This window comes from Bos indicus, chromosome 17 (genome assembly GCF_029378745.1).
Source record: "Bos indicus isolate NIAB-ARS_2022 breed Sahiwal x Tharparkar chromosome 17, NIAB-ARS_B.indTharparkar_mat_pri_1.0, whole genome shotgun sequence".
Lineage (NCBI taxonomy): Eukaryota > Metazoa > Chordata > Mammalia > Artiodactyla > Bovidae > Bos > Bos indicus.
This window is the reverse complement of record NC_091776.1, coordinates 31,284,078-31,297,850: the sequence shown is the minus strand read 5'-3', so window position 1 is coordinate 31,297,850 and position 13,773 is coordinate 31,284,078.

Below are 13,773 nucleotides of genomic sequence, written 5' to 3'. Positions count from 1 at the left end.
TCAAATGTATTCTTTTTAATGGATGAGTAATACTCCATTGTGTATATGTACCACAGCTTTCTTATCCATTCATCTGCTGATGGACATCTAGGTTGCTTCCATGTCCTGGCTATCCATCCCCAGAGAATTCAGAGATGAAGATGCAGGAGAAAGTGAACCATGGACTTTCCCAGAAGAGTGAAGTTGCTAGCCAACTGGATTCTATCATGAAAGGATTACACAAAACTTGTGAGAACACTACATTTCTATTCACATTAAATTTACAGACTACAGGCGCCAACATATTAGCCAACTCTCTGAAATGAACCCATGAAATTGGGTTAAAAAAATGTAATAGCAGAAATATAGGAAAGATTGATGTGGTGTACAATGCAAATGGCAAAATTTCAGAGAATCATCACGACTCTCACACAAAAACATTCAACAATAAATGTTTATAGAATGTCATCAAAGTGCTGAAAAGCACAGATTCCAGAGTAAGAGACTAAATAGCAGTACCCTTAGTGATGTCACTTGGACCAATTACTTAACCTCTTTTTTTGTTTGTTTAAAATTTTAGTTTTATTGTAGCAGAGTTGATTTACAATGCTGTTAATTTCAGGTGTACAGCAAAGTGATTCAATTATACGTAGACATACACCCATTCTTTTTGAGATTCTTTTCTCATATAGGTCATCATAGAATGTTGAGTAGAGATCCCTGTGCTATATGGTAGGCTCTTACTGTGTTTTTTTTTATCTTTTACATAGTAGTTCATGTATGTTAATCCCAAACTCCTGATTTATCCCTCCCTCCAATATTTCCTCTTTGGTAACCATAATATTCATTTCTTCTAAACCTATTTTTTAATTGGAGGAAAATTATTTTACAATGTCATAATGGTTTCTGCCATCAGTTCAGTTCAGTCGCTCAGTCATGTCTGACTCTTTGCGACCCCATGAATCGCAGCACGCCAGGCCTCCCTGTCCATCACCAACTCCCAGAGTTTACTCAAATTCATGACCGTTGAGTCCGTGATGCCATCCAGCCATCTCATCCTCTGTCGTCCCCTTCTCCTCCTGCCCCCAATCTCTCACAGGATCAGGGACATTTCCAATGAGTCAACTCTTCACATGAGGTGGCCAAAGTACTGGAGTTCAGCCTCAGCATCAGTCCTTCCATTCAACACCCAGGACTGATCTCCTTTAAGATGGACTGGTTGGACATTCTTGCAGTCCAAGGGACTCTCAAGAGTCTTCTCCAACACCACAGTTCAAAAGCATCAATTCTTCAGCACACAGCTTTCGTTATAGTCCAACTCTCACATCCATACATGACCACTGGAAAAACCATAGCCTTGACTAGATGGACCTTTGTTGGCAAAGTAATGTCTCTGCTTTTAAATACGCTATCTAGGTTGGTCATAACTTTCCTTCTAAGGAGTAAGCGTCTTTTAATTTCATGGCTGCAGTCACCATCTGCAGTGATTTTGGAGCCCCCCAAAATAAAGTCTGACACTGTTTCCACTGTTTCCCCATCTATTTCCCATGAAGTGATGGGACCGGATGCCATGTTCTTCGTTTTCTGAATGTTAAGCTTTACAGCCAACTTTTTCACTCTCCACTTTCACTTTCATCAAGAGGCTTTTTAGTTCCTCTTCACTTTCTGCCATAAGGGTGGTGTCATTTGCAAATCTGAGGTTATTGATATTTCTTCCAGCAATCTTGATTCCAGCTTGTACTTCTTCAGCCCAGCGTTTCTCATGATGTACTCTGCCTATCAGTTAAATAAGCAGGGTGCAATATAAAGCCTTGATGTACTCCTTTTCCTATTTGGAACCAGTCTATTGTTCCATGTCCTGTTCTAACTGTTGCTTCCTGACCTGCATATAGGTTTCTCAAGAGGCAGGTCAGGTGGTCTGGTATTCCCATCTCTTTTAGAATTTTCCACAGTTTATTGTGATCCACACAGTCAAAGCCTTTGGCATAGTCAATAAAGCAGAAATAGATGTTTTTTTCTGGAACTTTCTTGCTTTTTTGATGATCCAGCAGATGTTGGCAATTTGATCTCTGGTTCCTCTGCCTTTTCTAAAACTAGCTTGAACATCTGGAAGTTCACGGTTCACATATTGCTGAAGCCTGGCTTCGAGAATTTTGAGCATTACTTTACTAGTGTGTGAGATGAGTGCAATTGTGCGGTAGTTTGAGCATTCTTTGGCATTGCCTTTCTTTGGGATTGGAATGAAAACTGAACTTTTCCAGTCCTGTGGCCACTGCTGTTTTCCAAATTTGCTAGCATATTGAGTGCATCACTTTCACAGCATCATTTTCAGGATTTGGAATAGCTCAACTGGAATTCCATCACCTCCACTAGCTTTGTTCATAGTGATGCTTTCTAAGGCCCACTTGACTTCACATTCTAGGATGTCTAATATCTTCTGCTTCTGTTAGGTCCATACCATTTCTGTACTTTATTATTAAGCCCATTTTGCATGAAATGTTCCGTTTGTATCTCTAATTTTCTTGAAGAGATCTCTAGTCTTTTCCATTCTGTTGTTTTCCTCTATTTCTTTGCATTTATCACTGAGGAAGGCTTTCTTATCTCTCCTTGCTATTCTTTGGAACTCTACTTTCAAATGGGTATATCTTTCCTTTTCTCCTTTGCTTTTCACTTCTCTTCTCTTCACAGCTATTTGTAAGGCCTCCTCAGACAGCCATTTTTATTTTTTTGCATTTCTTTTCCATGGGGATGGTTTTGATCACTGTCTCCTGTTCAGTGTCATGAACCTCCGTCCATAGTTCATCAGGCACTCTATCAGATCTAGTCCCTTAAATCTATTTCAGTTCCACTGTATACAGTGCAAATCAACTTTAATTATACATATATCATCTCCCTCTTGAGCCTCACTCCCCTTCCCCCTTCCCATGCATCTAGTTCATCACAGAGAAGAGCGCCAGGCTGGGCTCTCTGTGTTATACAGCGACTTCTCACCAGCTATCTGTTTTACACTTGGTAGTGTACATACACGGAGAAGGCAATGGCACCCCACTCCAGTACTCTTGCCTGGAAAATCCCATGGGCGTAGGAGCCTGGTAGGCTGCAGTCCATGGGGTCACTAAGAGTTGGACATGACTCAGCGACTTCACTTTCACGCATTGGAGAAGGAAATGGCAACCCACTCCAGTGTTCTTGCCTGGAGAATCCCAGGGATGGTGGAGCCTGGTGGGCTGCCGTCTATGGGGTTGCGCAGAGTCGGACACAACTGAAGCAACTTGGCAGCAGTAGTAGCAGCCGTGTGCATACATTGATGCTACTTTCTCCATTCATACCATTCTCATTCCTCCTTCTGTGTTCACAAGTCCATTCTCTACATGTGCTTCTCCAAAGCAAACAGTTTCATCAGTACCATGATTTTTAGATTCCATATAAGCATTAATATACAATATTTGTTTTTCTCTTTGACTTACTTCACTCTGTACAACAGGCTCTAGGTTCATCCACCTCACTAGAATTAACTCAAATCCAGTTGTTTTTAATGGAAAATATTCCATTGCATATATGTACCACATCTTCTCTATCCATCCATCTGTTGATGGGCATGTAGGTTGCTTCAAAGTTCTAGTTATGGTAAACAGTGCTGCTATGACTATTGGGGTACATGTGTCTTTTTCAGTTTTGGTTTTCTCAGCTTATATGTCCAGTAGTGGGATTGCAGGGTCATATGGTACTTTTTTCCCTAGTTTTTAAAGGAATCTCCATGTTGTTCTTCATAGTGGCGCATCAATTTACATTTCCACCAAGAGTGCAAGAGGGTTTCCCTTTCTCTATATCCTCCAGCATTTATTGTTTGTAGATATTTAAATGATGGCCATTCTGACTGGTATAAGGTAATACTACATTGTAGTTTTGATTTGCATTTCTCTAATAATGAGTGATGCTGAGCATCTTTGCACTGAGTGTTGATCATTTGTATGTCTTCTTTGGAGAAATGTTTGTTTAGGTTTTCTGCCCATTTTTTGATTGGGCTCTTTGTTTTTTTCTGATATTGAGCTGTATGAGCTGCTTCTATATTTTGGAGGTTAATCCTTTGTCAGTTGTTTCATCTGCAATTATTTTTCTCCCATTCTGAGGGTTGGCTTTTAATCTTGTTTATTGTTTTCCTTGCTGTGCCAAGGCTTTTAAGTTTCATTAGGTCCATTTGTTTTTATTTACATTACCCTAGAAGGTGGTCAAAGAGGACCTTGCTGTGATTTATGTCAAAAAGTGTACTGCCTGTTTTCCTCTTAGAGCTTCCTGGTTTCTGGCCTTATATTTGAGTCTTTAATCCATTTTGAGTTTATTTTTTTGTGTGGTGTTAGGAAGTGTTCTAGTTTTTAACCTCTCTTAAGTATCAGTTTGTTTCTAAAATTCTAATACTATTAGTACTAACCCACCTCCCAAGACTTTTTCAATCTGAAATAATCTATCAGAATGCCTGATCATTGTGCTAATTAGATACTTCAGGGATGTCTAAGGTAACTGATAATGACAACTCTGAGATAAAACTCAGGAACTGAAAAAAAAAATTCAAAATGCATATACACACATGCATTTATATACATATATACCAACACAAAAAAGATTGGGAGTAGTCATGAAGTAATAAGCAGCCCAGAAATAATCTGTTGAAGAAGCCAATTATTTCCCTCTTGAATGTGACAAGAGTGTAAAGTAATGTCTGGTAAATAAAAGTGATTTAAGTTTTGAATGACATTTAACTTGAACTTCAGGTCCACAGTAACTAGAAATTTGACTTTGGAAACAATTTCCCTGGCTTTAACTCTCAGCACTGCCATTATCTCTTTGTGAAACTTGGGATGTGCATGAAATTCTGTGTGGGTCAATGTTCTTATCTGTGAAACAGGGAAAGTAATAATACCTGAGTTGTGAGAATCAAACAAATACATGTCAGTGTGACATAGACTTGCTTGATATTCACCAACCCTACTCTTTCTTCATGGGGAAAGAGTGGAAATAGTGTCAGACTTTATTTTTTTGGGCTCCTAAATCACTGCAGATGGTGACTGCAGCCATGAAATTAAAAGACGCTTACTCCTTGGAAGGAAAGTTATGACCAACCTAGATAACATATTCAAAAGCAAAGACATTACTTTGCCAACAAAGGTTCGTCTAGTCAAGGCTATGGTTTTTCCAGTGGTCATGTATGGATGTGAGAGTTGGACTGTGAAGAAGGCTGAGCACTGAAGAATTGATGCTTTTGAACTGTGGTGTTGGAGAAGACTCTTGAGAGTCCCTTGGACTGCAAGGAGATCCAACCAGTCCATTCTGAAGGAGATGAGCCCTGGGATTTCTTTGGAAGGAATGATGCTGAAGCTGAAATTCCAGTCCTTTGGCCACCTCATGCGAAGAGTTGACTCATTGGAAAAGACTCTGATGCTGGGAGGGATTGGGGGCAGGAGGAGAAGGGGACGACAGAGGATGAGATGGCCGGATGGCATCACTGACTCGATGGACGTGAGTCTGAGTGAACTCTGGGAGCTGGTGATGGACAGGGAGGCTTGGCGTGCTGTGATTCATGGGGTCGCAAAGAGTCGGATATGACTGAGCGACCGAACTAACTCACTCTTTCTTCAAAGGCTCTGAAGAATGTCACATCTCCCATATTCCCTTTGATTTAGGTTGGGGTAACACCACTGTGCTCCTGCCAGAAGAATATGATTTAAAGTGACCTATGCCCCTTCCATCCTAAAGGAAATCAGTCCTGAATATTCATTGGAAGGACTGATGCTGAAGCTGAAACTCCAATACTTTGGCCACCTGATGTGAAGAACTGACTCATTGGAAAAGACCCTGATGCTGGGAAAGATTGAAGGCAGGAGGAGGAAGGGACAACAGAGGATGAGTTGGTTGGATGGCATCACTGACTCAATGGACGAGTTTGAGTAAACTCTGGGATTTGGTAATGGACAGAGAGGCCTGGCGTGCTGCAGTCCGTGGGGTCACAAAGAGTTGGACAAAACTGAGTGACTGAACTGAACTGAATGCCCCTTCCAGGTCATATAATAATATGTTTAGCATGATCTTTGCTCTCTCGTTTTGCTTTTTGCCCATTTCCAGCAGAGCTGGAAAGAACTAGCATCTCAGATCACTGTGTGAAAGACCGCCTCCTGAAAACCCAGTTAAACCACAACATCAATGAAAAATACACCTCTGGTGTCTTAAGTTACTTAAATTTGCCAACTGCTTTTTACAGCACTAGATATTTCTCTAAGTAATACCATAGCACTTAGAGCAACAGATGCCTAGCACAGACTAAATGTTCAATAAATTGCTAGTATTTAAAATATTGCTGGACTTTTGTAATCCAAAAGTCAGAAAACAGACCGACTTATAGATATGATACTCCAAATATCCAAAATAAGATTTCTTAACTCTGAAAAAAAAATTACCTTATCCCAGTGCACCAGCCCCAAGCAGAGGGATGGTACAGGGAGGGAGGTGGGAGGGGGGTTCAGGATGAGGAACACGTGTATACCCGTGGTGGATTCATGTTGATGTATGGCAAAACCAATACAATATTGTAAAGTAATTAACCTCCAATTAAAATAAATTTATATTAAAAACAAAAAAATTACCTTAAAACCAAGCATAGAACATACATTTCATGTTAACCTGCCATATCAGTAACAGATTGTTTTATTAAATCTAAGTTTCAATCACACTTAGAAAAGTTAAGCTTACAAGCTATATTGTTAGATCATTTTTGTTGACTCTAAATGCTTTATTCTGTACTGTGTGCCATATCACCTATTCTGTAGATTTTCTTTGGTTCAACACTCTAGGAAACATGGTTCTACTAGACATCATTCTCGTTTTCCTCTTTGTACAGGTAGAAGGAATATGGTTTCCATAGGTTTTATAAGCTCTGAAAATTATACTACCTGCATACACACACACACACACACACACACACACGTACACAAACACACATACACAGTCAGTGACCTCAGCCATGTCTGACTCTTTGTGACCCCATGAACTGCAGCCCACCAGGCTCCTCTGTCCATGGGATTCTCCTGGCAAGAATACTGGAGTGGGTTTCCATATACATACACACACACACACAAATATGAAGATATATTATGTATCAAAACACTGAAAAATGTGCTTGTTTATATCATATTTAAAGAAAACATTACAGTATAAGGCCAGATATTTAAAAACAAAAATAATTACTCCACTTGGTATCATCCAACATCTTCTAAAGCCGTATATAAATTTTAAATAAACAGCTTGAACAGAAACTTTCAACTAGCACAAGGCTACACAAATACTTATATTTTTTCCATATGGGAAGAAATTATCTACAGTATAGCCATTTTATTGTTCATTGCAGAGGGTTATGTGAAGCAGATTGCATTGCACTTTTTATTTCCTTTAAAAAACCAAACCTAGAATATTTTCCTACAGGAACTGTATATAGATTTAGCACATTCACTGAACCCTGTTAACCAGAGCCAGTAACTGTGCACCTCTCTTAATCGTTCACTGACTACATGGTGTGTGTTAACACGAGACACACAGAAGCCATAAAGGAAATCGCCCCCAGCTGTCCATGACCTTGATATTCAGATATCTGTGTTTTCATATCCCAATTCCATACTCCCAAAGCGGGGTGCATTAACAAAGCTTCTGACTGTCATGTGTTTTTTATTCTCATGCATGGAAGCATCCAAACCAGTAACAGAATCTTATAGTGATGCTCAGGTAATCACCAACTTCCTCATTAAAAGGGATCCCTCCTAGTGTTATACGTATTTCCATCCCATTTTAGGTCTTCCTCCCAGAAGAACATGTTGAAAGTATTCTAAGCACAAAGGAAAAACAATCCTGGGTAATCCTACCTCAAAATCTCTGAGTCAAGCAATTTTTAGTGACATCCTCAATATGTTTTCTCCAATTCTAAAACAAAGGTTATTAATAACAATGATAGGAAAAAACAAATCACAGGACCAGAACTCAGTGTCTTTTACTTTTTTATCTAATATATGTCTTATATAAAGGTCTAAGTATAAAAGTCCAAGTATTATTCACTAAACTTACTCCATTATTGAGTATGAATGTCCGTCATACCAGGGCACTGTGTTAGGTACAAAAAATAGAAATGTTAAACACAGAATTCTGACCTTTATGGAGCTCACAACTGAATTAAGAAAAAACAGATGAAGAAATTAGTGACTGTTAATACTTTCAGTTATGTGTATATGTTAGTCACTCAGTCCTGCCTGACTCTTTGCTAACCCATGAACTGTAGCCCACAAAGCTCCTCTGTCCATGGAATTCTCCAGTCAAGAATACTGGAGTGGGTTTCCATTTCTTCCTCCAGGGGATCTTCTGACGCAAGGATCGAATCTGAGTCTCCTGCACTGCAGGCAGATCCTTTACCTTCTGGACCACCAGAGAATCCCAACTAGATTAGCTAATACTCAATAATTAATAATGTTATTTGATGAGAGTTGTAATAAACATATACATATATTTTTTCTCTTCTGATAACAGGAAAAAAGAGGTCAGGTAACAGTGATTCTTGATATTTAAATTAGAGAACATAAAGGCCTTATACATGGAGACAGACCAACATATGCAAATACATGACAAGAGGAACTGTAATGACTTCCCCAACCCTGGAATCAGGATGGATGATTACAGCAGGCAATGAGTATAGTGTACACCACGGGAGACAGGAAGAGGGGGTCTTACATGACATACAAGCATTCAGATTGAGATAAGAGATTTTCTTAAATGACTGCATATTCATCCTGCTTTAAAGGAAACAAAACAATGATAGCCCATAATTCTCAGTCTATTCTTAAAAAGGGAGGGATGAGACAGAAATAGCAATTCTACTGGATGGAATGATCCAAGGAAGAAACATTGGGATACAAGGGAAGTAGCATCCATTCCTGAGAATAGTGATAGAAGCAAACCAACATCTTTTTAAAAATTTCGTATTCCTCTATTTATTTCTCTGGGATCATGAGAGTATACAGAGATCATCTGTGTACATTGTTTTTAATTCCTCATGAATGGGTTACATTTATTGTTTATTTTCATATGTGACTTGCATTCCTTAGATTGCCATTGATGGTCTACAACTGCTGGTAACTGCAAAGGACCTGAGGCATTCAGCTCCTTCCAACCCCTCATTTGGAGTCCATGGCACACTAAAAAATATGGCCATTGGAACCTCCTTTCACATCTTCAATTTATTAACTTAGGTCTTTGTAAAATGAAGCAACCTGGGGTGAAAACAATATCCTTGAACTAATTTTACTACTCTTTCTAGAGGTTTATATTAATGAGTTTATTTTATAATAAGAGAATGAAATAAAAAGTAATTACAGTGAAAGGTACTAAAGTGTCCTTTCATATGCTGGCTTAATATTCCCAAGCTGGGTTCATTTCCAGTCACTTGGCAGCTTTCTCCAAAACCAGTCAAAATCCTGATGCTCATTTGCCATAAAAATCCAAGGAACAAGCATGGTAAGCAGTTAACAACTGCAGAAAACACAAAGTATGCTGATAATAGAAGAAGTTATTTGCTCAGTAATCATTCAGAAGATAAATCTGGAACAGGAGATGTAATGCTCTTTAAATACTATTTCTTAAAAAAAAAAATACTATTTCTTTCTTTTATCCCATTATATAGGGTGTCAATCTTTTGAGAATTTTAAGGATTTTTACCAAAGATGATGTGTGAAATAGGTCACAAGTTTTTGGAAAATACCAGTTTTGGGAAAGGGAAGAGCATGTTTCTCAAATATGTATAGATTTATAGTGCTGGAAGGAATATGAAATGTACTAGATTCAACTTTTATACACATGAGTTTTATAAAACTGGCTGTGAGTTCAAATGACTTGCTCCAAGTCAAAGAGCCAACAAGCTGGGCCAGTCATACAAGTCAGGTATCCAGGATCCTACTAACATGCTCTTTATACGTCACTAAATATTTAGAAGACAATGCAAATTAAAACACACACAAACACACACACTCACACACAAACACCTACTTATCTACACCATAACCAATCTGAACCGTTTCTCAAACTTTAGAACATTATCTAACACCATACACAAACATGAACTCAAAATGAATTAAATACCTAAATGTAAGAATGGACAGCAAAAAATCTCAGAGGAAAATATAGGAAGGACATTTTGACATAATAGCAGCAAGATCTTTTTTGAGCCATCTCCTAAAGTAATGAAAATAAAAATAAAAAATAAATAAATGAGATCTAATTAAACATAAAAGCTTTTGCACAGCAAAGGAAACCATAAGCCAGACCAAAACCCTCAGAATGGGAGATATTATTTGCAAATGAAGCAACTGACAGAGGATTAAGCCCCAAAATATACAAATTGCTCATGCAGCTCAATATCAAGAATGCAAACAACTTAATAAAAATGAACAGAAGCCCTAAGTAGACATTTCTCCAAAGAAGACTTACAGATGGGCAACAAACACATGAAAAGACACTCAACATCATTAATTAGATCAGAACAACAATGAGCTATTACCTCACACCAGTCAGAACAGACATTGTCAAAAATCCACAAACAGTAAATGCTAGAGAGGATGTGGAGAAAAGGGAATCCTCCTACACTGTTATTGGGAATGTATATTGATATAGCTGTTCTGGAGAATAGTATGGAAGTTCCTAAAAAACTAAAAATAGAACTGCAGGCATGTAGATGACCCAGGCATCCACTCTGGGGAAGATATCTGGAGAAACCATAATTCCAAAAGATACATACACCCTAATATTCACTGCAACACTACTTACAGTAGCCAGTACATAGAAGCAATCTAAATTTCCATCATCAGTGAAACAGAAAATAAAGACATGGTACATGTATGCCATGGAATATTACTTCATCAAAAAAAAAGAGGAATGGAATTTTGCCATTTACAGAGATGTGGATGGACTGAGAGATTGTTATACAGAGTGAAGCAAGTCAGAAAGAGAAAAACAAATATCATACATTAATGCATATATGTGGAATCTAGAAAAATGGTACAGATAACCTATTTGCAAAGCAGAAATAGACATAGACATAGAGAACTAATGTATGGACATCAAGGGCGGAAAGTGGTATGGAATGAATTAGGAGATTAGGATCAGCATATATACACTCTTCAGTTCAGTCGCTCAGTCATGTCCGACTCTTTGCGACCCCATGAATTGCAGCACACCAGGCCTCCCTGTCCATCACCAACTCCCGGAGTTCACTCAGACTCATGTCCATTGAGTCGGTGATGCCATCCAGCCATCTCATCCTCTGTCGTTCCCTTCTCCTCCTGCCCCCAATCCCTCCCAGCATCAGAGTCTTTTCCAATGAGTCAACTCTTTGCATGAGGTGGCCAAAGTACTGGAGTTTCAGCTTTAGCATCATTCTTTCCAAAGAACACCCAGGACTGATCTCCTTGAGGATGGACTGGTTGGACCTCCTTGCAGTCCAAGGGTACCATGTATAAAATAAGTAACAAATAAGAACATAACATATAGCACAGGGAACCCTACTTAATATTCTGTGGTGATCTAAATGGGAAGGAAATCAAAAAAAGAGGGGATGTATGTATACATACAGGTGATTGACTTCACTGTACTAACAGAAACTAACTTTGCAGAAACTAACACAACACTGTAAAGCAACTATACTCCAATAAAAATTAAAAAAAAATAAAAGCATGTGTCTAGGTCATGGAGACCAACTTTATGGCATACACTTGCCCACAAATAGGCAGTTCCCAAAGTAGGATATTTTGCAAAGTTGAAGAAATAATTATAACTTCAGATGGCTTAGTCTGTATAAATTTAAGATATTACCTCCACAATTGCTGAACAAACACTGACTTTTGTTTCTTCTCGTAACACAAAAGCATTCCCAATTTTAGGTTCTAGTATCAGAGAAGAGGACTGGAAAAAACATGCTATATTCCATGGAACTAAGTCACATCATTTTAGTGTGAAAAAACTGAGATCACGAAAATGTAAGTGACTAGCACATGATCATATACTTATTAGCTAAATTATGCTTGACAAATAATCCTTATAAAGTATTATTCATGTAACATAGATCTCTTAGACATTAATCCAATGATTATTCCTCCATGGAATCGTAAGTTGTTTCCCATCCTCACTCCCCTAGAAAAAAAACATGAGAATGAGAATGAAGGTAACTATTTCAGTGGAATTTAACCAAATATAAATCCATTTTTTAACTGAAAAAAATAAACAGCTTTAGACATCTCACTCTTGAAACTTTTTATACGATGACTTCTCTGCACACGTAATTACATTTTCCGAACTCAGCATATTTTTTCTGACCATCAGCAGCATTTCTAGAGTTCCCATTATATAAAATATTTTAGGAATACAAAACAAATCACACAGATATACTCAAATCTAAGGGGCTGAAATTAAACATGTACCAGTGTGCATACATAGAGCTATTTCAAAAGGGAATTTGATTCTCTCCTAATCTCATGGGTAACTTAATCTCTCTGAATGAATAATAAGGAGGAGGAAGAAAAGGAAGAAGGCTAAGGGGGTGGGAGGGGGGAAAGAAGAGGAAGAAGGCAAAGAAATATAAAGTAATAAAGTAGGACAATTGATTTTTACTAATGTTCCCGAAATGTATCGAGAGAGACAAGATCTGTTTACCGTAGCAGTTACTTAAGATGGTCCTCAAAAACATTTCATGAGCAAATAAATACACTTCACACTATACCAACTGTTTTGGAAATCCACAATGAATTAGAATATCTGGAAAGCCCTGCATTGATAATAACAATGAATAAAAGTATTTTTTTTAACTAACAGTTTCCTCAAACTCACTCTACCACAGAATACTACCCTTTTCATCTTCCTTAAACGTGGCCTGAGACATCAACTGTGTGTGGAGCTTGTGACTGAGTACATGGGCAATGCTACTCAATGAAAATGTAATACACTTGAAATTATACAAATGTCAAAACTTATGAAAACTTATTTTTGTAAAGAATACTTTCTCAAGTTTCTAAGTGTCCCCTAAACCCTGTGTGACAGAGTAAGTGACAACTCTAGTTAACCAAATGTCTGATCGATAGAATTTTTAACCCAGATGCAATGTAAAATGAAACACCTCAACTTGAATATTTAGGAAAACATTAGATTAAATAAGTGAAGGTGTGCATTTATTAATGTTTGAATTTGAGTATTAGGCCACTATTTGGGTGATGTTAAATCAGTTGAACAGAAGTCACTAAGTAACATTTAAAGGGACACAAAATAAACTGTTATACTTCAAGGAGGACTACAAGAATGGGTTTAATTTAAATCTTAACCAGATATACAGATTCAGATGCAAGTAAAATAATTTCTTTGACAACTTTGCCATTTTACTTAACTATGCTAAATTCCATATGAATTATTAAGAGCTAAATTGTCAATCATTATGCACATATCGATCATTAAATATCTAAAAAGGAAAACTATGCACCGACTAGAATTATTATAAATATGATAGAAATTACATAGTAATGTACCCAGTAAATTGTAAGTCTCCAAATTCTTCCATGGTATAGCAGTAGAAGGATTAGAAGAAAGCAATCTTAGAACTGTAATGTAATAGCTTCTCTAAAAACAAGTATTTTTTAAATTAATTTATTTATTTTAATTTGAGGCCAATTACTTTACAATATTGTGGTGGCTTTTGCCATACACGGACATGAATCAGCCATGGGTGTA